General features: G+C 43.6%; 1 long non-coding RNA gene across 2 annotated transcripts; it reads left to right on the forward strand.

Annotated features, from left to right (window-relative positions):
- The first annotated feature begins 10,556 nt into the window (after positions 1–10,556).
- On the forward strand, positions 10,557–22,274 carry LOC132250649 (uncharacterized). Of its 2 annotated transcripts, none has more exons than XR_009462247.1 (3): positions 10,557–10,693; positions 19,197–19,270; positions 21,345–22,274. It is a non-coding gene; the product is annotated as an uncharacterized LOC132250649 (long non-coding RNA). The 2 variants fall into 2 exon arrangements; XR_009462248.1 differs by lacking the exon at positions 10,557–10,693 and adding an exon at positions 13,394–13,482.
- Positions 22,275–26,187: the final 3,913 nt, after the last annotated feature.

Raw genomic sequence — 26,187 nt, forward strand, 5'->3', positions numbered from 1 at the left:
TTTTCACCTGATCAGCCATTTTTGAAGTAGTCTGTAGCTATGATCATATGTTTGGTCATGGCTACAGATGACTTTCTATGGCCAGACTAGATGAAACTAGTCACTTCTCTCTGTGCCCTTAATTTCTCTGTACCTCAGTTTTCTACCATGAATTGGGAGTTGCAGTACTGCCTTTCTGCCTCCCGTCTCATCCATTTGTCCCATTTCTTAGCCTCTTGTCATTCACCAGTTGATTAGTGCCTTGAAAAAAGAGAGAGAATATCTCTTACATAATTTTTTGTATTTAACTGAACATGCTGTTGCTATTCATATGGAAATCTAATGCTTTAAAGTTTAATGAAGTGTCAGGGGCTAATTAGCCACTGCATTAAAAAAAGTGTTTCCTTTAATCAATTTTAATGTTATTGACTTTTAGTTTTTGTTGAATATTGGGAAATTGTGAGTAGGTAATATAGAGAGTTCTCATTTACTCATGACTTTATATCTTTCCATTGTGCTGCTGCTTATTCTGGCACCTCACCATTGTAATATTTCTGAACTCTCTGCAAATAGTTTTTTTTTTTTTGTACTTTTCTCTGTCCTTCTTTGGATCCTTTTTCTTTCTACTGTTTTTGGGAAATAGTGAAGTTAGGGCATATCATACATTTAAATAATAAATTACATAGTTTCCTTCTTATTTTTTATAGATTAAATATCTGAATTCTGATTATAGATCACATTTTTTTTTATACCAGTATAGATTGAATATTTTGTGTTTAACTCTCCACAGTAATGGACTGATTCAATTTAATTAGGATTATGGTCATGCATAGTGAAAAGTATTTATTCCAATATCCATTACTCTGCATTGGTATAAAATTTTATCTGCTGAAGTTTTTCAGGCCCGTTTCCTGGCCTTCATCAACCTCAGTAATTTTCTGTCATCAATAGCATGGTGGCAAGGTTTACAAATAAAATATATAGATATAAATTAAAACCTTAAGTAACACTAGTTCTTTTATTTGATTCTTGACATGTCTTTTGCCATTATGCAAACTAAGCATTAATTCAAATTCCACTTTTGTCTCTTTAGTTGCCAATAAATATTTGCATATACCCAAATTTACTTTAATAATGCCTCCTGGAAAAGGTGTATGGCCTTTGTAAAAGCCTTTTTTAAGTGTTTCTACTTTAGCAACCTTATTATTAACTTCCTCAAATAATTCTGTTTTTTCCTATTGTATTAGATTAATCTAGGGGAAATAAACTATTGTTTCAATAAATATTATTAAAAACAACTTCAAATAATCTATTGTTTACTAAAATACAGTTCACAGGTCCATAATTCCAGTACCTTTTTAAAGCTACCTATAACATTGTTTATTTTTATTTTTAGGACTAGTATATTCACTAATTGTTTCATTGGATTCATTGCAACAGAGAGTTAATTGTACTATTTTAAACTTCTTGATTTCCCAAATGAATGCTTACTTCATGGCTGTCAAAAATCCTAAGAATTAGAGCAACCCCCATCACATTTATAGTAGGTTAAATGGCAAATATCTTCAGTGAGCTTGTGGGGTTTGGGGTTTTTTTTAAGGTAATCAGCACTGACAAACTCACTGTTCTGGAACTTCAAGTGCTGCAGGTGATTGGTGCCTGGCACTCATCATAAAATGCAGATAGATCTGCAACTTTCTCCCCAAACCCTTTGTTAATATGCCTGCTTTAATACAATGATACAGTACTTGCAGTTTGATGGATTAGGCTTTGAGGCCACATTCATTAAATGGATGCTAAGTGCTAATTAAAGTCTAACTAACCAAGTTTCTTTTCCCCAGCACTTAGGGATTAGTTTATGTTTTTCCCCTCTCTCTCTCATATATGAATAATTGTTAGAGCAAATACATTTATATTACTGGTGTTTGAAGAACAGCTTACTGAATACTAATTGCTAATTCAGGTTCATAACTTGAAAAACCCTTAAAAGCTGAGCAAAAGGAGGCTTTTTGAACATCTGCTTTCCCCTCAACTGACAAATAATTTACTATAGCATAACGAAACTGTGGTTTCCTCAGTGGAAGACACTGGTCTGAAAATGAAATAGCCTTTTAAATGCTTGATATTTAAAGAAGTTTGTTGCAAATTGCTTGTGGTTATTTAAAATATTTACTTTCACTAGCATAGCAGCAAATTACACGTACTCCATTCACCTCTTGGTTACTCCAGTGTAAATCTGGAATAACTACACTCAAGCCACTCTTAACACAGAGAAAAATAAACCAACATTAATCAGCCACTTCATATTTTGTAGCAGCAATGTGACAGTGTAAACATCATTGTGTTAAATAGGCATTTAAAAAGAGGCAGAAGTAACTGCAACTTCCATATCTTTATAATTTGCTTGATGAGTTATTGTTTGCAAAGATTCTTGTTTTCTATTTGTATTACGATAGTACCTAAATATTATAACTGAGATTAGAGCCTCATGATATGGAAAACGATATAAGCATACATGGTAAAACACAGCCTCTGAACTAAAGATAGATTGACAATATTAAATCAACAAGTCAAAAAAATGGTGTAGAAAGAAGCAATGTTTTATTGTATACATTATGCAGATGTTTATTATGCAGAGCGGTATTTAGAGGGAGTAAGACCCTAACCTTAAAAATCCTGTCATTAGTCCCTTGCACTTGCATGGAAACCCAGTGAAATCAATGAGAGTCCCACTCAGTTATTTCAATTTTTTGAACTTAGGGCTAAGATCTATATCCATTAAATGAGTACTTAGGTGAAGGTCTGGGGGCCTATTCCAAGGGTATCTGGGCTACTTCAAGATCACAAAATGTCTGTAACAGTCAGTAGCTGAATCCAGATTCCCTGGATTCTAGTCCATGGCCTTAACCATAACCTCTGAAAAAACTTCTAATTTTTGGATCTTTTAACATGTTTTGAATTTTAATGTATGCCAAAGTCTTCTGTCAGTGTGGGTCTAAAGAGTAATTTAATATTATTTATCAATGTCCTTGTAGCATGAGTAATGTGCTAGGCTTTTACTATCCTGTCCATCCATGCATACAGGATAGTATAGTGCCTCACTGAAAGATAGTTTACAAGAATGGAACTAAAGTCCTAAAAAAAACCCAAAACAAACAACTCTACAACAAAAACCATCTCTTCAAGTTTCATCTAAATCAGACAGAAAACAACAAAGTTATAGATATTTCATTGATTCCCCATTTAAACCCTATGGCCGCATGTCTGAGGCAGCTCTGAAGCTTTGGAGCCACTTCAGCTGGATTGAGGCAGAAACCCAGTCCAGAGCTTCAGACCAGATCACAGCCGTCTGAAGTGGCTGGATCCAAAGCCAGATCGGATCACTGTCGACTCGCACAGGCCTACTCACCACTACTGGAACCTCTGATTTATCAGAGAATGGAGTAACATCCTTTATAAGAGTATAGTCTGGATTTTCATTTGTTAAAGTGGTTGTAGTACATTGGGGTCCCAGGGGTGGACATGACGCCCCCTGGTGACTCTATAACTATGCCTCACTCTGCCTCTAGGGTGCTGTCCCTTCTGTCTCTCCCACCATGACTTGATGTAATTATAGGATTACAAAGCAGACTGCTCTTGGTCTAGAAGCATGGGCTCCAGTTTAGCTGAATCCCCACTGGGGTTCCTCTGCACCCCAATGGTCCTAACTACACCCTCAGGTTTGGTGGGCCATCTGTGCCTGACTGTGCCACTTCAGGGCACCGACAACCTTAGGGGCTAATGTGTAGCTCCATTCCTCCCCTATACCATGCCCCAAGCCTCACCAGTGTCACTATTCCATTAATCTCTCCTGTTGTGGCATCAGCCTCTGCCCCCTTTCTTCTAGCATGGGCCCACCACATTCAACCTGGCTTTGAGGCACTAGCTGTAGTCTAGCTCTTTGGACACCAGGTCCCTGGCCCCTGCTCTGGACTCTGTGTGGCCCCACATTCTGCCCTGATCCTGGCTTAGCACTTGCTCTGGGCTTGAGTCATCCCATGGCAGGGCTCAAGACAATTATATGCCCATAGGGCACTAGTAGGACCTCCAAATACAGCCCCTCACAGTCCCAACCCAAAGCATTGGTTCTAAACTGCAACCAAACAATAAGCCCCTGGCTAAAACATAAACTCTCCCTTCTGGGTCCAGCAACATCAACAAAGAGGGGAAGCAGCTCTCTGTCCCTTTAAAAGGGAAAACTTTCCCTCACCTCCTGTACCAAGATAACCCCCCCAGCTCTGGGGTTATATACCTGTGAGCTCCCAGAGCCTCATTAGGGATCCAAGGCAGCACAGAAGTCCATCTAGTATTCCCTGATACCTCTCCTGGTCAGGAGCTCCTACACCTGTGGCTTGTGTCAGTGCCCACTCCCAGCAGCAAGCCCGGGGGGGGGGGTGAGGGCAGTGGTGCCCCTCTGCAGGCCCCACGCAAGCTGCCCAGTGGTGGAGAGGAAGGCACCACCATTACTACACCCGCTGCTACTGCGCCTCGCACTGTTTGGTTGCAGAGCCATGTGGCTGCGGAGCTCTGTCCATGGAGCTGGCCCATAGAGCCATGCAGCCTGCCATGGGAAGGCAGAGTGGGGCACAGCAGCGGTGGCAACAGTGAGGTGGTGGTGGTGGCTCTGCAGGCAAGTGGCGCAGCCGGCTCGGGGGGGCTTCACATGCGGTGGCCACCACCGCTGCTGTGCCCTGTCCTGCCTCCCCATGGCCAGCCACATGGCTCCACAGACAAGGAACACAGGCTGCAACAGCAGCGGGGGTGGTGTGGTGGTGTGGAGCACTCTTTCTGCAGCCAGCCGGCTTGTATGCAGCCCGCAGATCCGTGCAGCTGGTCATGGGAAGGCAGGACTAAGCGGACAGTGGCAGCAGTGGTTCAGTGATGGCTGCCATGTGTGAGGCCCCATCAGCCCTTGGCTGGCTGCGCTGCTTGCCTGCTGTGCCACTGCCACCTAACTGCCACCGCCGCTACTGTGCCCCATGCTGCCTTCCTGCAGCTGGCTTTTCAGGCATGCTCTGCAGGCGCAGCTCCACAGCCTCATGGCTCCACAGCCAAGTGGTGTGGGGTGCAGCAGTAGAGGGCGTGGTGGTGGTGGTGGCTGCCACTCCATTTTCACGTGTCGCTGGCTGGGCGCTCTAGGGCTTCCCCCAACACCTCCCCATCAGAGTTCCCAGCCGGCTGTACATGGAACGTGAACCACTTGATTGGCTCAACTGGGCTCAGCGCCTCCATGTGCAGCCTCCCTTAAGGACATGGAGGCTCTGAACCCAGTTGGGCTGATCAAGCCACTTGCATTCCACGTACAGCTGGCCGGGCACTCTGGCAGGGAACAAGGAGGTGCTGGAGAAAGACATGGAGTGTTGGGCTGGCAGCATATGGAACACAAGTGGCTTGATCAGCCTGACCTAGCTCAGTTCCTCCATGCCCTTAAGGGAAGCCTCACATGGAGGCACTGAGCCTGGTTGAGCCAATCAAGCCGCTCACATTCCATGTGCAGTCAGTTGGGCAGTCTGTGTCTTTCCCCATCACCTCCCTGATCTCTCAGCCCCCAGCCAGCTTCCCCCACAGCCCTGCCCCACAACCCCCAAACCTCCTCCAAGCCCCACTTATCTTAGAGGCTCCAGAACCAAAGTGAGCCTGACCCAGCCCTTAGGACTAACTAAAAGCCTCAGGCCCCATCCTTCCCCCTCCCCCTCTCCGTGGCCCTCTGGGCAGGGGTGGGGCTTTCCCACCCTTTTTTCAGTCACTCTTGCAGGCTGTAACTCAGCCAGCCTGCAGAGCTCTTTGCAAAAGTGGGAAATCTTCAACTTTCTCTGCTAAAAAGGGAAAATCTGCATTTTCTCTGATAAAGACAGGAAATCCATGGTTTTCTCCTTTTTTTCCATGGGAAACAGAAAACCTGGATCCCTGGTGATTATAACAAGAATGACAATGGACTCTTATCTAAGGCCCAAGGGGACAAGACTAGGAGCAACAGTCTCAAACTGCAGCAGGGGAAATTTAGATGAGAATAAACTTTCTGACTATGATGGTGGTCAGGCTTTGGATTAAGCAACCGACATAAGTTGTGGAATCTCCATGCTTGGAAACTTTGAAAAGTAGGTTAGATAAACACTTGGCTAGGATAGTTTAATCAGGGATGATCAAGGTTTGAGCAAGGGAGTGGACTAGATGAGTGTGTAAGGTCTCTTCTAGCCCGACTTTCCTGTGATATCATGAAAGCATCATGTGGATGTGCCTACACTGTTTAGGAGATAGATTACACAGAGCAGCTTTGTGTATTTTGAGGGCACTGTGGATTGGCATGGTAAATCTGCCATATCATAGCTAATGAATCCCTAAGACTGGGCAGATTTTAGGGCATCTAAAGGCTAAACATGATTGCAATATGGATGTATGGATGATCAAACTGGAATAACAGAGACTTGATGGGATAGCTCACAAGACTGGAGCACTGTCATGGCTGTGTATGAACTGTTCAGGAAGGACAGGCAGGGGAGAAGAAGAGGAGGAATTGTGATGTATGTAAAAGAGCTACATAATTGCACAGAGTATGAAACTGGAGATAGGCCTGTTGAAAGTCTCTGGGTTAAGGCTAGAGGGGAGAGTAACAAGGCTGATGTTGTGGTGGGAGTCTGCTATAAACTACCAGACCAGGAGAATGAGGTGATGAGGCTTTCTTCAGACAACTACTAATGTAAGTTTCCAGACCACAGGCCTTGGTTCTCATGGGAGACCTCAATTACCCTAATATCTGCTGGGAGGGCAATACAGCAGTGCACAGGCAATCCAGGAAGATTTTGGAAAGAGTTGGAGACAACTTTCTGGTACAGGTGTTGGAGAGACCAACTAGGGGCCATGTTCTTCTTGACCTGCTGCTCACAAACAGGGAAGAATTCATGAGGGGCCCCCTGGAGGGTGAGTCTGAGTGGGAAAGGAGTCCAGGAGGGCTTGTTGCATTTAAAAAAAAAACCTTACTGAGGCCACAGAAACAAACTATCCTGATGTGTAGGAAGAATAGGAAATATGACAGGTGACCGGCTTGATTTAACAGAGAATTCTTTGGTGATCTTAAACATAAAAAGGAAGATTGCAAGAAGTGGAAGCTTGAACAGAAAACTAGGGAGGAGTATAAGATTATTGCTCAGGCAAGCAGGGATGAAATCAGGATGGCCAACATGCAATTGGATTTGGAGTTAGCAAGGGATCTGAAGGATAAAAAGAAGGGTTTCTACAAGTATTTTAGCAATAAGTGGAAGATCAGGTAAAGTATGGATCCCTTCCTAAATTGTGGAGGAAGCCTAGTATCACATGAGGAGGAAAAGGCTGAAATAGTCAATGCCTTTTTTACTTCTGTCTTCACAGGCAAGGTCAGCTCCCAGACTACTTCATTGGGCAGCATAATTTGGGGAGAAGGTGAGCAGACCTTAGTGGTGAAAGAACAGGTTAGGGACTATTTAGAAAATCTGGACGTATATAAGTCTATGGGGCTGGATGCAATGGATCAAGGGTGCTGAGGGAGTTGGCTGATGTGATTGCAGAGCCACTGACCATTATCTTTGAAATCTCATGGTAATCATGGAGGTCCTGGACAATTGGAAAAGGGCAAATATAATACTCATCTTTAAGAAAGGGAAGAAGGAGGATCCAGGGAATGACAGACTGGTCAGCTTCACCTCAGTCCCTGGAGAAAACATGGAGCAGATCTTCAAGGAATCCATTTCTAACACTTGGTGAAGAAGGTGATTAGGAACAGTCAATATGGATTCACCAAGGGCAAGTCACATCTGACCAACCTGATTGCCTTCTGTGATGAGATGACTGGCTCTCTGGATGTGGGGAAAGCAGTGGACAAAATATACTTGTCTTCATCAAGGCTTTTGATATGGTCTCCTGCAGCATTCTTGTAAGCAAGCTGAGGAAGTATGGGTTGGATGGACTCTATGATGGATAGAAAGCTGGCTGAATCATCAGGCTCAATGGGTAGTAATCAATGGCTCAAGGTTTGGTTGGCAGCTGGTATCAAATGGAGTGCCCCAGGGGTAGGTCCTGTGGCCAGTTTTGTTTAATATCTTCATTAATGATATGGAAGATAGGATGAAGTGCACCCTCAGAAAGTTCACAGGTGTTACCAAGTTGTGGGGGAAGAGGGACAATAGATACTCTGGAAGGTAAGGCTAGGATTCAGAGGCACCTGGATATTAGGAAAAACCTCACTACTGGTGAGGATAGTGAAGCACTGGAATGGGTTACCTAGAGAGGTGGTGAAATCTCTGCCCTTGGTGGATTCTAAGGCCTGGCTAGACAAAGCTGTGGTTGGATGATGTAGTTAGGGATGGTCTTGTTTTGAGCAAGTGGTTGGACTAAATGACCTCCTGAGAGCCCTTCCAACTTAATTTTCTATGAATCTATGATTCTGTAATAAGAAACCAAACCCCAGAATATTCTCATTGGACATGAAAATGTCTCCTGCTAAGAGAATTACTTGGAGGACTCTGCACAACTTAATTGCCTGTCCTTATATGCAGAAAAATAAATACTCAGGAGAGCATTTGACACATGGACACTTTGATGTTAAAATGTTGTAAATTATGTAGTTTTAAAGCATTTATTTTTCAGTAATAAATCTTTCTCAGTTTTTCCCTTCATATTTCCTATCAGTAATGGCTAATACTATTTATAAATTTGCAGTTTTGTGCTTTGCACACTAACAAGTGCTCTAAGTGAAACTCTTTCCACCTTCTTAATTATTCAATTCTAATCTTTGTTGAGAAGCTAAATCAAAGTGGCCTCAGTCCGTGTATGTTCTCTTAGGTAATACCATAGTAGAAATAATAAAAAATAGTAATAATCTTAGTCCGCTGGTTTCTCCACTCCACTCTTTGACCTGGAAAGCTCTTCCTAGGTCATCAAATTCAGTTCCTTGTTATCATAGATGACAACATTATATTAGCCCTTTCATAACCTTATCAAGACCCATTTTAGGATTAGTTAGTTTTTTGTCTTCGCTATTGCAATTGGAAGAATGCTTTGGATGGTTAGAAACCTGTTTTTAATTTCTAACCTTCCTTTCTTTTATGGTCAGTGTATTTGTTTTTTGTAGAAGCATTATAATTTAGATTAAATAGTTCTGCAACCTCCTCAGTATTTATCCTTGGAAGTATTTAGAGAACCGAGAGTAGCTTTCAATTTGCAGTACTAAACAAGTCATGGTGTTGTACTCCCCTTTTGGAAGATACTTTCTCTATCCCCTGATCATCTTATTAAGACCCTTCAATATCTGATGCAGTTGGAATTCACTTTGGCCCAGAGTTGATCACTTTATGCCAAATGAGGTCTTTCCACTGTCTTATGCACTAGTATTAATACTTCCTTATCTCTTCTGGAAATGTTTTGTTTAATATACCCTAGGATTGTATTTACCTATCCTACAACTGTACCACACTGATGGCTCATAGCCATCCTTGTCTTTCTTCCTCTATTATTTCTTACTGAAGAACACACAACTTGCAATAATTCTTGTTAGCTCATTGCATCACTATTCAAATATTAAATACTCTTGAGGAACTTCATTTGGTAACTTCCTTTCAACCTGGTATTTTTTCATCAAAATATGTTTTTCCCCTTCAGCTAGTCCCTTATCTACCTTATGATTTATAATTCTGTAATGAATCCTATTTTATCTATCACAAGTAATAATTTCCCATATGACATCATATCAAAAACTTTAATGAAGCCCAGATAGATTACATCTACTACATTTCCTTTGTCTAGAAAAAGTTTTCTTATACAAGAAAAAATATTAGGTTAGTATGGCATGGCATGACATACTTTTGGTAAATTTATTTTGTGCTTTATCTCATTTTGCAATTATTAAATGTTTTTAATTATTTTTCTTAAAAAATGTATTTTCATATTACTGAGGTGAGACTAATAGCCTTGTGGTTGCCCAGAACATGCATTATCCTCTTTCTTAAACATTGGTATAAATTTTATCAATATTATTACTTTGTCATTCTTCAGTCCTACAGTACCACTTATTATTTTATTAAGAATCCTTGCTACCTAAATTGTGAGGTTATAAAGCAGGTCTTTCAACTTGCTGAGAGAAGGGAGGTGATCCAGTCCTCTGAAATTAGCTCTATGATTATATCTCCCCTCTTGAATGTGATAAATCACATTTCTATCCCCTTATTCCCATAAGGCATTCTGCCTTTGTCCCCATGGACAGTATTATCCTTATTGATAACTGAAGCAAATTAGGATGAAGACTAATTAGGATGAAAACTAATTAGGAGGAAGTGGGATAATTGGCCCTGTCACTCAACAGTACTAATTAGGCTGCCTCAACCAGAAACAGTGTATCAACATTTGTGTGGCAAGCTAGCTTATATGAAACAACATGGAAAACTTGGAACCAAAGATATTGTGTAGACATTACTCTTGTCCAGCTGAATTCACTAATTAGTTTGCTTATTAGCTGCACCAAGTCACCTGGATTTGGCTTTTCCTGGTGCTGGTGCAAATTGTAAGTCCTCTCCCTTTTGTTCTTCCATTTGTCTGCAGATCATTCTGCTGTCACAGCTTGGGGGACCTGGAGAATGAAAACCCTGAGGATAAATGCATATGTGACTTCTTGAAGATCTGCTCTTAAAAGTGCCTTTACCACTTTAAGGTATGTTCCAAGAGTAGTCCTTTTCACTAGATGCTACCAAATGTGCTATAAAATGTGTCCCTAATTTGATGCTGCTGCAGCTTGTGTCCTTATCGGGAGGAGAAAATAATTGTACTTATAACTTTGTTGCTCAGTCCATAGTCATGATAAATTTGTTTACAAGATCATAATTAACATTCAGGCAAAATATAGGGCTCCTGTTATTCTGTACGAGACCTACATTACGATACACTTGCAAGCAGATTTTAAGGAACATTTGCAGCACAGCTATCCTTGACATAACCAGCAACTTTTCAGAATGTAGCAAGCTTGGGCAGTCATGTAATTTTTGCTAATATGTTGTCAAGTAACATTGATATTTTAGGTAGAATTTGGCTGCATACTTAATACAGAAGACATTCTGACTTGAATACAAATGTGCCTTCCCTGAAGACATACTGATGCACAAAATTCAGTTGCTTTTTTATACTTTCTCATGGAATAAATGCAATTAGAACTAGAACAGGAACAAGCTGTTCACCAAATTCACTCTCTGGCAAACACTCTACCATAGTTGCTTTTGGGGGAAAAAAAATCTTAGAAACTTAATTTTTTTATTTACTGGTGACTAAGGGTGCATACAACAGTTATAGTTCTACTGGTAGAATTGCAGTTCCACCTGTAGGAGTCCTAAGTACATACGTGTTCAACCAGTTTCTACTGGACCCAAAATGGCAGGTCTAATAGAAACTTCTGCCCCATTTGACAAAGTAGAAGTTGACTTCAGCAAAGTTTCTTACATTACCTTACTAATAGAATCTCCGCACTATCCTCCAGAATCCCAATATGTATTACTCTGCTGATCTCCCCTCCCCACCCTCCAGACAGACAATCTGTGACTAGATCATATCCCACTTCTCTAGCCAACTCACAGACCAAATTCCTCTCCTGTCAGCTTTGGGACTGGGAAAGCCCATCCCCTTTCCACAGCCCAGTTCTATGTGGCTGTCAGCCCCCTTGACTAGACCCTGGACTTTAAATGCTGCCTTCACTGCCTAGCTGGGCTGTAGAGTAAGCATTTAAAGGCTGAGGGCTAGGAACCAGGATGGGGAAGCTGGTGCCACTTGCTTCTCAGACCTGAGTCCCTGATGAGACAAGCAAGTGAAGGGCTGTGCTCTGCTAATCCACTCCTCCTCAGGACTCATCTGAGTGGGGAAGGGACCAGGGGTTAATATTCCCTGCCCAGGCCAGGGACTGCCTGGCTTAGGGCATAGGTTGAGGTGGGGCTTTGCCCCTGTTCCTTCCACTCTTAGGAGGCCGTAGGCACCAGCTTTTATCTCCCCCATGAGAGCGATGCTCCCCATCCACCCCCACATTGCATGTCAGAGCCCTATGCCTACAGCCCTGCATAGGGCTGCAGGTACCACGGGGGGAGAGCGCCATGCAGAGCACATAGGGCACATGAACAGCCCTGTGTCCACAACTCTGTAAGTGGAGCTGCAAGTGCCATGGGGTAGATGTCCCCTTCCATGACACTTGAGAGTCCTGCACCCAGAGCCCCCCAGAGATAGAGCTGCAGGCGCGGTCTTTAAAGTGCTGAGAGTGTGGGAGCATCTCCCCTGTGGGGAGATCAGCCAGTAACTGTGACACCACATGCAGGTTAGCACAGGGCTCTGGCATGTGCTCTGTGGGGGAGCAATTCCCACCTAGGACTTGAGAGCCCTGTCCCTGCAGTCCCATGTACAGGGCTGTGGGTGCCAGCTTTGAAATGCCACCTGCTTAGAGCTTGGGTGAAGGCATTGAAGTGCCCCATGTGGAAAAAGCTCCCTTCTGCAGCATTTGAGAACCCCAGCTCTGGCCACAGGGGTGGAGTTTTTCCAATGGCAGGGTCCCAGCTCCCTGGGAACAATGCCTTAGCACCAATGCCCCTGCCCTCAGTACTGACATGAACCACCCAGACCTGTCGCGTCCTGCAACAGGGCCCAGCCCTCCCACTGTAGGAGTACCCAACTCGCCAGCACTGCTGAACTTCCATGTGATCATTTGAATGTTTGCATGCACCCCGAGGAAGGCTTTCTATCCTTGTCTAAAATGCTCAGAATTTAACTGATAATTATTACTGAGAAGTGATAGAGAAATAATTTCAAGGTTCAGGTCCATTCAGTTAAGTGTTCCAAATCTAGATTCTTTGTTAGTCCAAGCAATTCAGCTGTGATTGATTTACAAAAGTGGCTGAAGAGACTTCATGAAGAACACATTTTCTCATGAGTGAGCCAGTATTTATTGTTTGTCATGCAAAATATATGCCCCAAAATATATATTCCAGACTGGTTGACATCCCTCCCTGCCCACATACACACACATGTAAAATGTGGTTTTGGGGTTTTTTTGTTGGTTTTCATGGAAACACCTTTCTTAAGAAAAGAAAAGAAAAGATAGAGAACTTCATTGGGAAGGTGTACTTCCTCCAGAAAGGGAGTGTATAGAGTGGAGACACGCACATACAGAAACGAATATTTCAGAATAGCTAACAGCCCTGTAAATAGGTAACTGACTTGTGATAATGGACAATCTAGGTTGAAGCTCCTGTTCTAAATGGGATTTGGGACTGAAATTTGGTTTCCCCCCACATTTGGGATGAATGCCCTAATCATCAGACTGTTGCCTGTTCTCAGATAAGAGCCTCTTGCTATTCTAGTGTGGGTGGGGGGAAATCTAAACCTTGAACTTGTTTGTAATGTGGAATCCTTGGCCAGTTGGACTGAGAAAATAGAAGAAAAAAAGTATTCTGTCTGTCTTGGATATTCAAGGTATTTGAGAATTAAATTAAACATTTTACGTTATTTTGTCTTTTTCCCCACCATTAAAAATTAGTGATAGGGTATAAGAGGCTTAAACTATGATGTAAGAGAGAATTTAGGAGGCTGGAGGTTAAACCCAGTATATTATGGTAAGTGAAATAAGCTGTCACATATGAAAAATAGTTATCTATTTTTTCCTCTCCAATATATATTTTTCCCTCTTTTCTGTATCATTTCAGTGCATCTTTCATACTCATTTTGATATCAGACTCATCTTCCTAAAGTAATATTACATTGTGCCATGAATTCTTTATATATTATTCAAGCAGAATGAAAAACTAAATGTAGATCCTTAGCCCCTAATTTGTTCGTGTCTGTTGGGTAGTGAGAGAAATATGAGTCTAAATAGGCAATTCAAAGGAACATGTGTCCTGCTTGACCTTAGCAAAAATTTACCTAATGGGTCTGTAAGTGCTGATTTTTCTAATAGATTAGATTTGTTCAAATATAGTTCCACAGCTTTTCAGTTTTATGTGATTATGGAAATAGGATGGTTGGCTTTCACAAATGTCTACTCCAGCAGTATTATAGCTGTACCTATACAATTTATCTGGGATTAAGTTTCCTACTTTAGGATCTAATTTAGGTAAGATAACATGTGACAATTACACCACATTAAGAGCACTTAAAGCTTGAACACTTGCACATTAATTAACAAGTACCAAGTGCCCTTTAGGTGGTTTGAAGTTATGCCACTGCAGGCAAGGATTATGTCAGAGTTGTGCTACCTACCTCAAGTTAACTTAACTTTTTGATGTTCGCCTGAGATGAAAACTACTAATTTGTGGTCCTCCAGTATCCCAGGAGGTATTGCCTCCAGGTGAGTGAGAAGGGAAGGAGGGGAACCAGGGGGAGTGAAGCAGGAGAAACAGGAGAGGCTAGGCAGCAATTAATGGGAGCAGGTGCAGAGGGTAAGCAAACAGGTGGAGAGCTACTCAGTTGCATTCACCCAATCCCAAATTACTCCTTCCATCCCCAGATCCCCCCCTTGCCACCCTGATCCCTCCACCCACCACCTGGAATTGCCACCCTACCACTAAGATAACCCCCTCTGTCCCCCAAATTGCTCTCTTGATCTCCTCCTCCAACCTTACTGATCCCTGCACCCCTGAATTGTTGCTTTGCTGCCTCAATCAGGCCAAGAGTGGCTGCAGCGGTGGTTTCCCCTCCCTGCCTGCCCCCAAGTTCCCTGTAGCTTGCACTATCCTTGTGCACCCAAATACGGCTCCCCCCCCCCCCCACCCCACAAGGCCTCACAACTGCAGGGGAGCAGAGGCAGTGGGTGGGCAAGGAGCTGCTGGGAAGCCACAATTCCTGGTAGGGGCTGTATCTGGGCACTCAGGGGTGATGTAGCCTGTGAGCAGGAACAGGCAGAGTGAGAACTGCACCCCTTGCTGCTGCCTCTCTGGGGCAGATCAAGGTGGCAAGGTAGTGATCTGGCAGTGATCCAAGGATGGGGGGGAGGGATCCAGGGACCAATGGGGATAGGGGATTGATTCAAAGGGTGGATGGTTCAATCCACAGGGCAGAGAGATGATCCAAGTGGTGCAGGAGGATTCCTATGGAGATCTGGGAATCTTGGTAGATCACAAACACTTGGTATGAGTCTGCTGTGTGATACAGCTGCACAAAAAGTGTAAGTGGTTTTGGGATGTATCAACAGAAGCATTAGGTGTAAGACATAAAAGGTGATGATTCATAGTTGCTAGGGTCAGAAGTGACCTCAAAGGATCATCCAGTCTGACCCCTTGCCAGTGGCAGGAAAAAGTGCTGGGATCATGTGACCCCAGCCAGGCGCTTGTCCAGTTTCCTCTTGAAGACCCCCAAGGTATGGGAGAGCACCATCTCCCTTGGAAGTCCGTTCCAAGTTCTGGCAGCCCTAACTGTGAATAAATTATTTTTGATGTCCAACCTAAACCTACTCTCCATCAGCTTATGGCTGTTGTTTCTAGTTATTCTAAGGGGTTCTCTGGTAAACAGAGCATCTCCTATTCCCTGCTGCCCCCTGCTAGTGAATTGTATAGTGCCAAAAGATCCCCCACCCCCCCAGCCTTCTCTTTTGAAGGCTGAAAAGGTCCAGGTCCCTCAACCTTTCCTCCTTCCCTGCAGGCCTCTTACCATATGAGTGGCCCTTCTCTGGACACTCTCAAGGTTGTCCACATCTCTCTTGAGTTGCGGCACCCAGAATTGGATGCAGTACTTTAGCTGCGGCCTGACCAGTGCCACATAGAGGGGGAGCATCACCTCTCTGGACCTATTCATGATGCATCTACTAATGCATGACAAAGTGCAGTTAACTGTGCTAATTGCTTTGTCACATTAACGACTCTCATATTCATCTTGGAGTTGACAACAACTCCGAGATCTCTTTTCACCACTGTGCTGCTGAGAAGGTCATCCCCCAAGACTAGGTGTGCTGGTGATTCCCTCTCTCTAGGTGCAGCACCTTGCACTTGTCCTTGTTGAACTGCATCCTATTGTTCTCTGCCCACTTCTCTAACCTGTCCAGGTCTGCTTGGATTTGGTTTCTTCTCATCAGTGTGTTTACTTCGCCCCATAATTTGGTGTCATCTGCAAACTTGAACAGAGTGCTTTCCAAGCCCTCATCCAGGTCACCGATGAAGATATTGAACAGCACCAGCCCAAGGACCGAGTCTTAGGAGACCCCACTGCCCACATCTTTCAAGGTCAATACTGACCCGCCCACCACTACTCTCTGGGTACAACCCTTAAGTCAATTTGCCACCCACATGATTGTATAATTTTCTATGGCACAGCCATTCAGTTTGCTTATAAAAATAGGATGGGAAACTGTGTCGAAAGCCTTCTTAAAGTCCAAGTAGATGACATCTACCTCAATACCTGCATCTAAGCTTTTAGTGACCTGGTCATGGAAAAAAACAGGGTTAGTCAGGCAAGATCTACCTGCTCTGAACTCGTGCTGGTTGCTCTTCAGCATTATATTACCTGCTGGATTCCTACAAATGTGATCCTTAATAATTTGCTCAAGTGTTTTCCCAAGCATAGAGGTGAGGCTAACTGGTCTGTAGTTACTTGGATCTTCCTTCCTCCCCTTCTTGAAAATAAGAAGCACATTAGCCCTTCTCCAGTCCTCAGGGACCTCAACTGAGCACCACAAGTGCTCAAACAGTTGTGCCAATGGCTCTGCTATGACACTAGCTAATACTGATAGTTGGTAGGCTGGTGCTTCTCCTGCTTCTGTCAGTAATACATTTGGCAGATTTGTCTAGATCTGAGTTCAAGAATACAGAGGCAAAAAACTCATTGAAGAGCTCTGCTTTGTCCCTCCTATCTGTCACCAGCTGCCCTTGTTTATCCTGTTGAGGTCCTATGCTTCCCTGTGCCTTCTTTTTGCTCCCTATGTACCTAAAGAAGGACTTTTGTTATCCTTAATTTTTGTTGCCAGCCTGAGTTCTAATGCTGTTCTGGTCTTCCTAACTGATTCCCTGCAAGTGCGAGCCAAGGAGGTATACTCCTCCTTGGTAGCTACCTCCTGCCTTCACAGCCTGTGTACCCCTCTTTTTGCCCTTAGGCTTTCCTGGATTTCCCTGCTTAGCCAGGAGGGTTTCTTAGCCCCTTTGACCCCTTTTCTACACAATGGGACTGCCTCCTTCTGTGCCCAAAGGATCGCTTCCTTGAGGAACGACCACCCTTCCCGGACCCGCATTTTGTTGATGCTCTTGAGCTTTAATGCCCCACTAACTAATCTCCTAAGCACCCTGAAGTCCGCCTTTTCTGAAGTCTGGCACTTCTGGCCTGCTGGTTACTTCTCCCACCCTTTGCCGAATAGTGAATGCAATCAATTGATGGTCACTATCCCCTAGGTTGCCTTGTACCTGCAGATCCCGCACCAGGTCATCCCCCATAGCCAGCACCAAGTCCAGCAAGACATTCCCCCTAGTGGGATCATATACCACCTGCATCAGGTGAAGGTCCTGTATGCAGGTTAAGAACCTATGTGAGCGATTAGTTCTGGCTGACTGATTCTCCCAGCAGATGTCAGGGTAGTTTAGGTCACCCATGACAACCATACCTCTTGACCTTCTGAGAGCTGCCTGGAGAATTCCTGGTCTAGCTCATCCTCCCAGTGTGGTGGTCTATAGTAGACCCCCACTACCAAGTCCCTTTCCCCTCACCCCCCTTGTATCTCCTCGCCCCCCTTGTATTCAGTTAATTTTCATAATAATTGTGTATGAATTATCCCTCTTTTTTTTTTTTTTCTACCCATCCCTGCTCTGTAGAAATAGCAAATGTTAATGGTTTAGGGAATCTCAAACCCAATACCAATAGTACATGTTGCAAAGTATGAATAATTGGAAAAATAGCAATGAGGTTTTGGTTTGTTTTGTGGTTTCTTTTTTTTTTTTCCTAAGCAGAGTCATGTTTCCATAGTCTTTGGGAACAGCATCGGGAGCCAGAATGCTGTCTTTAGCAAGTCACTCCACTACTCTCTTGGCATACTTGTCTACAAAATGAGGATCCTGTTTTTTGGCAGTGGGGCTTTATTAATCACATTCTCTGCCAGGTGTTTTGGTGTCAAAATATCAAACTTCTCTGGCCTTTTGAACTTGCATCTCTGCTATAAACATTTTAGAAGGCACTACTTCACAGTCAGGACGGCTAGGATCTGGAACCAACTTCCAAGGGAAGTAGTGCTGGCTCCTACCTTGGGGGTCTTTAAGAGGAGGCTTGATGATTACCTGGCTGGGGTCATTTGAGCCGAGTTTTCTCTCCTGCCCAGGGCAGGGGGTTGGACTAGAAGATCTGCAATGTCCCTTCCGACCCTACATCTCTGAATGTCTGAATCCTAACCCACAGTACCTCAGTTTGGTCCTCCTCTGATCCCATCTTGATTATAGAAGATGTATATTGTTCCTTAACATAGAGAGCAACACCCACCTTATTTGCCCCACTATATCCTGTCTGTGCAACCTATAACCTTCAATGCCTGCTCAATCATGAGTATGGTCCCACCAGGTTTCAGTTAACCCAACCAGGTCAAAGTTGTTGTTTGCAAGCAGGAGTGCAAGTTCTACCTGCTTGTTTCCCATGCTCCTAGCATTAGTATAAAGACATTTAAGCCCTGCAGTGGGTGCCCTTGGTACCCCTTGTCCTGATGTCTGTCAGGCCCTTAGTGCTTACCTGGGCTGATCCATCACATGGCTCATGGTTCTCTGAATTTAGGTTCTCATTGTCCACTGTATCTCCATCCTTCAATGAACCTACTTTAAAGGTTCTCTCTACTTGCCACTGATTAGGTTTCATCTAGAGTAATCAATTTCTACCTGTCTCCCAACTACTACATATATCAGGGTTTTTTAAGCTCTCCTCAGAGGCATTGAATGTTAACTGCAGCCAAGGCTGGGGATTTTCACTGGGGCATGCCAGTGCTCATGCTGAGACAAACATGAAGGTTCCTGACTAGAGGTTTTTGCTTCTCTGCTCAAGATCAGAATGCTCACCATACTTAGAGATGCCAAAAGGGGTAGGCATGATGCAGGATTGGCAACTCCTAGCCGTCTTCACTTGCCAGCACTCTAGTGGCAGGCCTGAGTAGTGCATGATACAGTGCATATTAACCCTTAATGTGGGGTGGTCCTAGCCTTATATTCCTAATATTATATGCCTAATATTCCTTATAGGTAGCACCTGGTAACTCTAACATGGAATCTCCCACAAAGATGCAGGAACTTCCCCAAACCAGTGGGCCATAGAGGTAGGACAATTTAAAGTTCATCATTTTCTGCAGTAGACGGCACCTGAGTGAATGATGTGGAACAACTTGTTACCTTGAACTCCCCAGTGTAGGTCACCAGGTACCCATTTACGCTGGATCAATTCATGCTGATCTTAGTACTAGATTTCCTGAAAAATAAAACGTTCAAAATGCTTGTCCCTAAGATCCAGAAATAAAATTGAGCTGTCAGTAAACAAAAAAAACAACAACTAATGAACCAACTTGGGACTGAGGCTTATTGATGGGCAGACAAAGCAGGGCAGTGCCACCTTGTGACTGAGTGTGAGCACAGCTTAGCATCCTAAAGGGAGCTCCCCATCAGGGCTTTGGGGCTCATGAGGCCTCTGTAACCTCCTCCCCTCCCACCTATGTTTCATCGCTCCTTCTAATTATCTGCCATGTCCCTGTAATGGCTGCCTGCCTTGAAGGTAGGCAGGGCTGTGCAACTCTGAGCATTTTGAGGCACTGAGTCCGATAGGGAGGATAGCAGTGTGACCAGGACAGAGTTATATGGCTCAGAGTGGGCAGAGGCAGTAGACAGTCCATGCCAGGATGTGGGGATCAAGTCAAGAAGGATAACTGTTGGATTAATTTTTAATGGTTAACGGTTTCTCTAAGATTGTATGTTTATCCCTTTTCCCCCTGCAATAAACCCTGTTTTAGTTGAATGTTGCTTATAAGTGGGGAAGTTTGTTCACTTTAGGACACCCAGTTCATTTTTTCCCCAAGTTTTTTGGGTGGTGTCTTAAGACAGATTTAGAAAGTTGGTGTTTAAAACCCTGAATTGGAACAGAGCGCTTGTTACTTCTGCTGAGGGCCTTGCAGAAACATTATATTTGCATTATGTAAAACATGTCAATATAAAAGTTCAGCTATCACTAAAAGTGTGCAGATCGTCATAAAAAAAAAAGACACATTGGGTTGGCAACCTTATTTCAAATACATGTGTCCTTGAGTGTAAGTCCAAAAACTATGAGCTGGCAAAAAGATCAAGAAGAAAGGACCTCCTGTCATTTAACTCAGTGGTCAGGACATCCTTCCATAAAGGAAGGGATCCACGTTCTAGGCTCCTCTCATCCTGGGAAGGTGCCTTATGACAATTGCCCAGCAAAGGGCTCTACCACCAGGCTACAACTTACGGCATTGATCAGTTCCCTGCACACACCTGTGCAGACTACTGCAAATTTTCTGTAGCTATATGGATGTTTGTACATCCATACTAAATATGGAGTATGATCACACACTGAATGTATGGGCCAAAAATGGTGGGTAAGTCGGTGAGTAAATACTATTGGAGCACATGAAGTGGGAAATAGGGATTTGTCTTATATTTTTCATCATCATCATAATAATAATCTTTAATACTTAGTGATTTTTTTAAATTATTTTTTAATTCACTTTTATCATAGTGTGTTTATAACAATGGTCTTTAGGAATCCATTTAGAATTTAATTAGGAGATAACCAACATTTTGGAGGGAATGGTATCACAATCTCTAATTCTTACCCCACTTCCAAAATTTGGAAACATTTTAGGCCCTGTAAAAGGGAACAGGGAAGATACCACAGAAGCAATACTTTTCTATTGCCACTTAAACTATAGAAGATCATCCTGTGGAAGTATGCTCTGTGCCAGGTAGAAGGAATTTACTGCTTTGGGAGAAGAAAACCCATGAGCAGATGTGTTAACTTCTCTTGACACCCAAAATATGAGGCTTCCCCATGGTGATTGCAGCTGGCAACAGTTTTTCCTCATCCAAGCAAACATGCATACGCTTATAGTCTTGAGGTAAAACAAGGAAACAGCACCAAATATTCTTTGTTTATGTCTCCTATATTTATTTATTGCCATTTTTATAACAGCCATCAGCAACATATCTGAGGGTTTCCTCTTTCCTCCTTAGCACATTATGGTACATTTAATATTCTCATTTGGGGATTAGGTTAGGCATTTGTAACCAGCTGAGATAAATTATGACAAATCTAAAAGATCCTTTTTTAAAAGATTTTACTTCAGTACTTCTAATTTTTTCCTCTGCACTTCTTTGTTAAAGGAAAGAATGGACGTGATTGTGCAGAAATACTATGAAGGAGATGCGTGGAAATTTCACAGAAAAACACCTTTGGTCTGCAAAACTAGGATAGGCTACTCATTGAAGTTTAGTATCATGGATTCTATGGAGGGGCACTTGGAGCATCCAGCCTTGTATAGTTTCTTGAGTAACACCTGGAGTCAGCTGAGGTCTAGCTTCTAGAGAGAGCAAGAACCCTTTGAGTAACCTACCCTAGTTTTGCATAGCAGTGGAAATAGGATGGTTTCCATAAAATGGTGAACAGTAACAGCCATTGCCCTTAAAAATAGCATTTGCCATGCTGGAATCTGGGATAATGATTTTCAGCTGATACTTATGATGGAAAATTAACTGAGAGATCAGTTAGCAAAAGCAACCTTATTAATTATTTCATTACTTGCTATTCATATTGTCATCCTGCCTAGATACTAAAGTTTCAGGCCTTGTGGTTCTAGGTACCAAAGACTCAAAGTGTTGTCTCTAGGGACTTACATTCTTACTGCATGATGGAGAACACAAGCTGGGTAGAAAAAGCAGGTGGGGAGCACAAGCTTCCAAAGGCAATACCAAAAGTACTGGAAAGATGCAGCTGTAGTGAGCAGCCTTTTCCACCCCTTCCCTTAAGCATTCAGTTCTAATCTGAGGTATCTTTATAAAAGGTTTGTTTTTGATTCATATCAGTATTTCCTTAGATTAAAAATAAATTTTATCCTTTCTGAAGTGTAAATGGAAGAGAGGGGAAACGCACAATAAAAAGAAAAGTGTAATTGCATCATAGAAAAAGATCTACTGGGTCATCCTGTCCACCTCCTTGTTAGTGTAGGATTTTTTCCTTCCAGAAGAATCTTTCCAGTACTTTTGTGCTTAAATTGCCAAATAAATAGGCTTCTTTCATTTTTTTCATTACTAGTATTTAGCCTGATACATGTTAGTGTTAGAAGATTTCTTAGCTAGTAAGCCTAGATTTTTTTTCTTCTAAATTTCATGTGATTAATCTTAATAAATTAATCATTATTTCTTTTCTCCCTTGTTCTCCTTTTCTCTCTCTCTTTAATGCAGTCAGTAGTTCAAACCCAAGGCCATGAATCACACCTTAGAACAGAAATGCTGAGCCTCCAACCAAATGTGGCCCATGGAGCCTTGGAATCCTGACCACAGGGGTTCCCACTGGTCAGAACATTTGTAGATGGGGGAGTGGTTACAATTAATCCCACCACTTTCCCTGCTGCCAAAATCCCAAGCCCTGCATGGTGGGTTGGATCTGGGCCATGATCCTTCCTCTGAATGACTAGTTTTAGGCCATATCATGTCCCTTTCCCTCCACACAGCCCATGTGGGACAGGCTGTTCTCCCTTTTCCCCATGGGCCCAGGCCATGCCCCCTCCTCCTGCCCAGCTAGTTTGGGGATAGGCCACACCCCCTTTATTCCAGCTAGCATTTCCTCCTGCAGGATAGACCACTCCCCCTCCCCCTACATGTCTGGTTCAGAGCTTGTCACACCCTCTTTCCCCACAGAGCCGGGTTGGGCCAGATCATTTCCCCTTTTCCCTGCAACAGCTTGAACACACTGGGCTCCTATACATGAGCAGTGAGGCTGCTCAAACACATAATTACAGCCTGTCAGACTAGGCTCAATTAATTGAGTCTGCTGGAGTGTGGTAATTACCATGCTCCAGCAGACTCCAGCATCTCGTGCATCAGCATCTCCCACACTTAAAAATGGCATCCGGGTGCTTTAACTGTAGCTCATTGAACAAGCCATTTTTAAGTGTGGGAACGCTGATACATGAGATGCTTCAGGCACTTTAATTAGAGTGGCTCTCGGAGCCACTTTAATTTAAACAGTCCCCTTACCCCCACCTCCCAGAGCACGTGTATAAATGCCCATCATTAATGACCTCCTGCCCCTCCTTGAAAATGATGACCATCTCGAGGTAGCCATGAGGGGCAAACCTATCCTTGCTTACAGGCAGCCCCCCAGTATCACATAGCATCTTTTCAGCAACAGGTTACCTAACTCCTCTTCTCACCAAGGTATCCATTGGATCCTGATGCCAGCTGTGCCCTTACCAACACAGACCACATCATCACTGGACCAAATAACACAGATTATAACATCCAAAATGTATTTACCTGCACTTCTACTAACATCACATACACCATCACCTGCTTATAATGCAGATGGGATTATTTCCATCTACAATGGGCAGATGGGATTATTTCTATGGGTTCCTCTAGATGTTCAGGTAAAGGCATAATAAGATCTGATGCACAGTTCACATAATTGCACCTCCTATCATGCCAGACATGCCTAACAGGAGGTGTGATTGTGGGATCCAGCATCAGATCCAATCATGCCTTATTACCTGTGCAGGGGGAGCCCAGGATTGTGATGCAATGCTGGATTCCACACTAAGAGTTTGATTATATGTATATCCCCTATGGCAGGGGTTCCCAAAGTTTTTATGCCGCGGCCCAGCAAACTACGGCCCAGCAGTCACAGCTGACTGTGGACGGAAATTCTGGCTGGAAGACAGGTAAGGACAAGCCCTGTGCTGCCGTGGGCCCTGCAGAAGGAGCTGTGGGCTCTCCACCTGGCTCTGGGAAGCTGTGGTTTGCTAATCCACAGCCACTTCCAGTCTGGCAGGTGATTGTGCTGTGGACTGGCAGCCAACCCGCCACAGCCCAGGGATTGAGAACCCCTGTGCTATGGGACTCTTATCTATGAGAGTTTGCTGCTTGTCTCCCCACTGCACTAGCAAATAGCAATCTCCCATATCCATGAGTCCTGTATATGTGTAACCAAAGTCTTAGTGTACTTGGGTGATATCATTGTGTTTGGAAAAACTCTGAAGAAGCATGAAGACATATTGATGGAAGCGTTGGTTCGCTTATGCAAAGCTGGGTTGAAAATCTTCTTGGACAGAGGTTGAGATGTATGCTGCAATGCAGCTTCTTATCTTGTACCACCAGTCAGTCCCATTCTTTTGTGAGCAGTGCTTCTTTGTGACTCTGGCAAATGGCCTCAGGATCTTGGCCTTGCTCTAGTGCAAAATGTATACACATACAAATTAAAGCTGGATAGAAACCAGCTATAAAATTGTTACACATTTTCCAGCTCTAACTTTATAGCTGGATGGACCGTTTTATGGCACATGCTGTGCATGTGTAGTTGGTCAAAATTAATCGCACAATTAGCTAATTGAGTAATACTTGTAACGTGTAGAGGGGGTCTATGTGCAAGAGTGAATGACCACTGATCTGACATCAGTATCAAACAGAGAAATAAAACAGCAATAGAATACTTTAACCTCCCTGGACATTCCATTGCTGATCTCAGCGGCTGTTCAACAGAATTTAAAAAATGAACTTAAATATGAAACAGTGGAATAAAAAAATCATCTACAAACTGGATTATGTTAGGTATAGTCTAAACCAAGACTATGGATTTGTATCTCATTATATGGATTCGTTTTTATAAGCTTGATTTCCCTCAGTTGGTTAACTGCTTTTCTTTTCTCTCTGTATATTATACATCTCTGATTTAGTTTAGCTTATAATATACACCTTGCTTTCTGCCAAAATAATGTATACAAACCTGTTTCTGCTGACATGTGTCTGTTCCACCAAACAGAACAATAAAATTAAACTTAAACGCCCTGATCCTTAGCAATGTGGCACAACACAACACAGCAATGACTGAAAGCAATCACAAGCATTTGCCTTTAAAATGATCTGCTAGGCTGACTATATGTCAGACTGCTCCCCTAGTAAACTCAGAGCAACTCTAATGGCTTGTTGCACATTACATTTAGTGCATGCTATATTTAGATTGTAGTAAGCATGAATACCACTTAGAAAGTTTTCTGAGCATTGCACAATAATGCTTACTATGATCTAAATATAAATTGTAGAGCTGCACTGGAGTCTTGAACTGCACAGGGCTGGTTCAAGGCTCTGGTTCTGTGTGGTGAATGGGAATAGCTCCCATACCATGCCGGTGTCACTCCCAGCCCCTGCACTGCACTGGAGCATTGGATCCCTCCCACACAGTGCAGGGGTTAGGATCAACTCCCATTTGTCCTGGTCTTGCTCCCAGACCCTGGCAAGGCTCTGGCATGGGAGAGGAGGGAGCCTGACAAACATCTTCAACAGGCTCCCACCCCCTACTACCACACTGAAGTCCCCTGATTGTTACCTCTGTGGAACAGTTCAATGTTACTTTAATACATGTTACATAATATGAAAGGGAGATGCTGTTCTCTGGAAAAGACCTACATTTACTACACTACAGTGGGACTAAGCATGTGCTTTATGGCTTGAAAACTCAGATGTTAACATTGTAAGCGGAGTTAGCACAGGGGTGGACAATTCTTTGGGCTAGCAGGATGCTTAGGGAGTTCTGGTGAGCTTGTAATGGGCTAGGTCAGCACCTCCCCCTCCCCCCCCCTCCCGCCCCAAATGAACACAACAGTTCACCAAAACTCCCTAAATAGCTCTGCTCTGAGCTGGGATGGGTGGCTGGGTTGAGGCCACTGGTGGGCAGGGAGCAGCATTGGGGAGCAGGATGGGTAGGTGGGTGGGGCTGGGATTTTGGGCCATGATAGCATGGGATGGGGGCCCAGGACAGAGTCATGATCCACACCCCGCATGCCCCTGCAACCGGTGCTGGTTTCATGGGCAGGGGTGTGTGGGGAGTAGATTGTAGTTCTGCACTGAGCCCTCACCCCATGCTGTCACCACCTAGTGATCCTGGGGTCTCCATGGAGACTGGGAGGGACCCATGTGGGCAGGGAACATGGGCAAACAGATGGCATGGAAGGGA

Source organism: Alligator mississippiensis, chromosome 5 (assembly GCF_030867095.1).
Source record: "Alligator mississippiensis isolate rAllMis1 chromosome 5, rAllMis1, whole genome shotgun sequence".
In the NCBI taxonomy this organism is placed as follows: domain Eukaryota; kingdom Metazoa; phylum Chordata; order Crocodylia; family Alligatoridae; genus Alligator; species Alligator mississippiensis.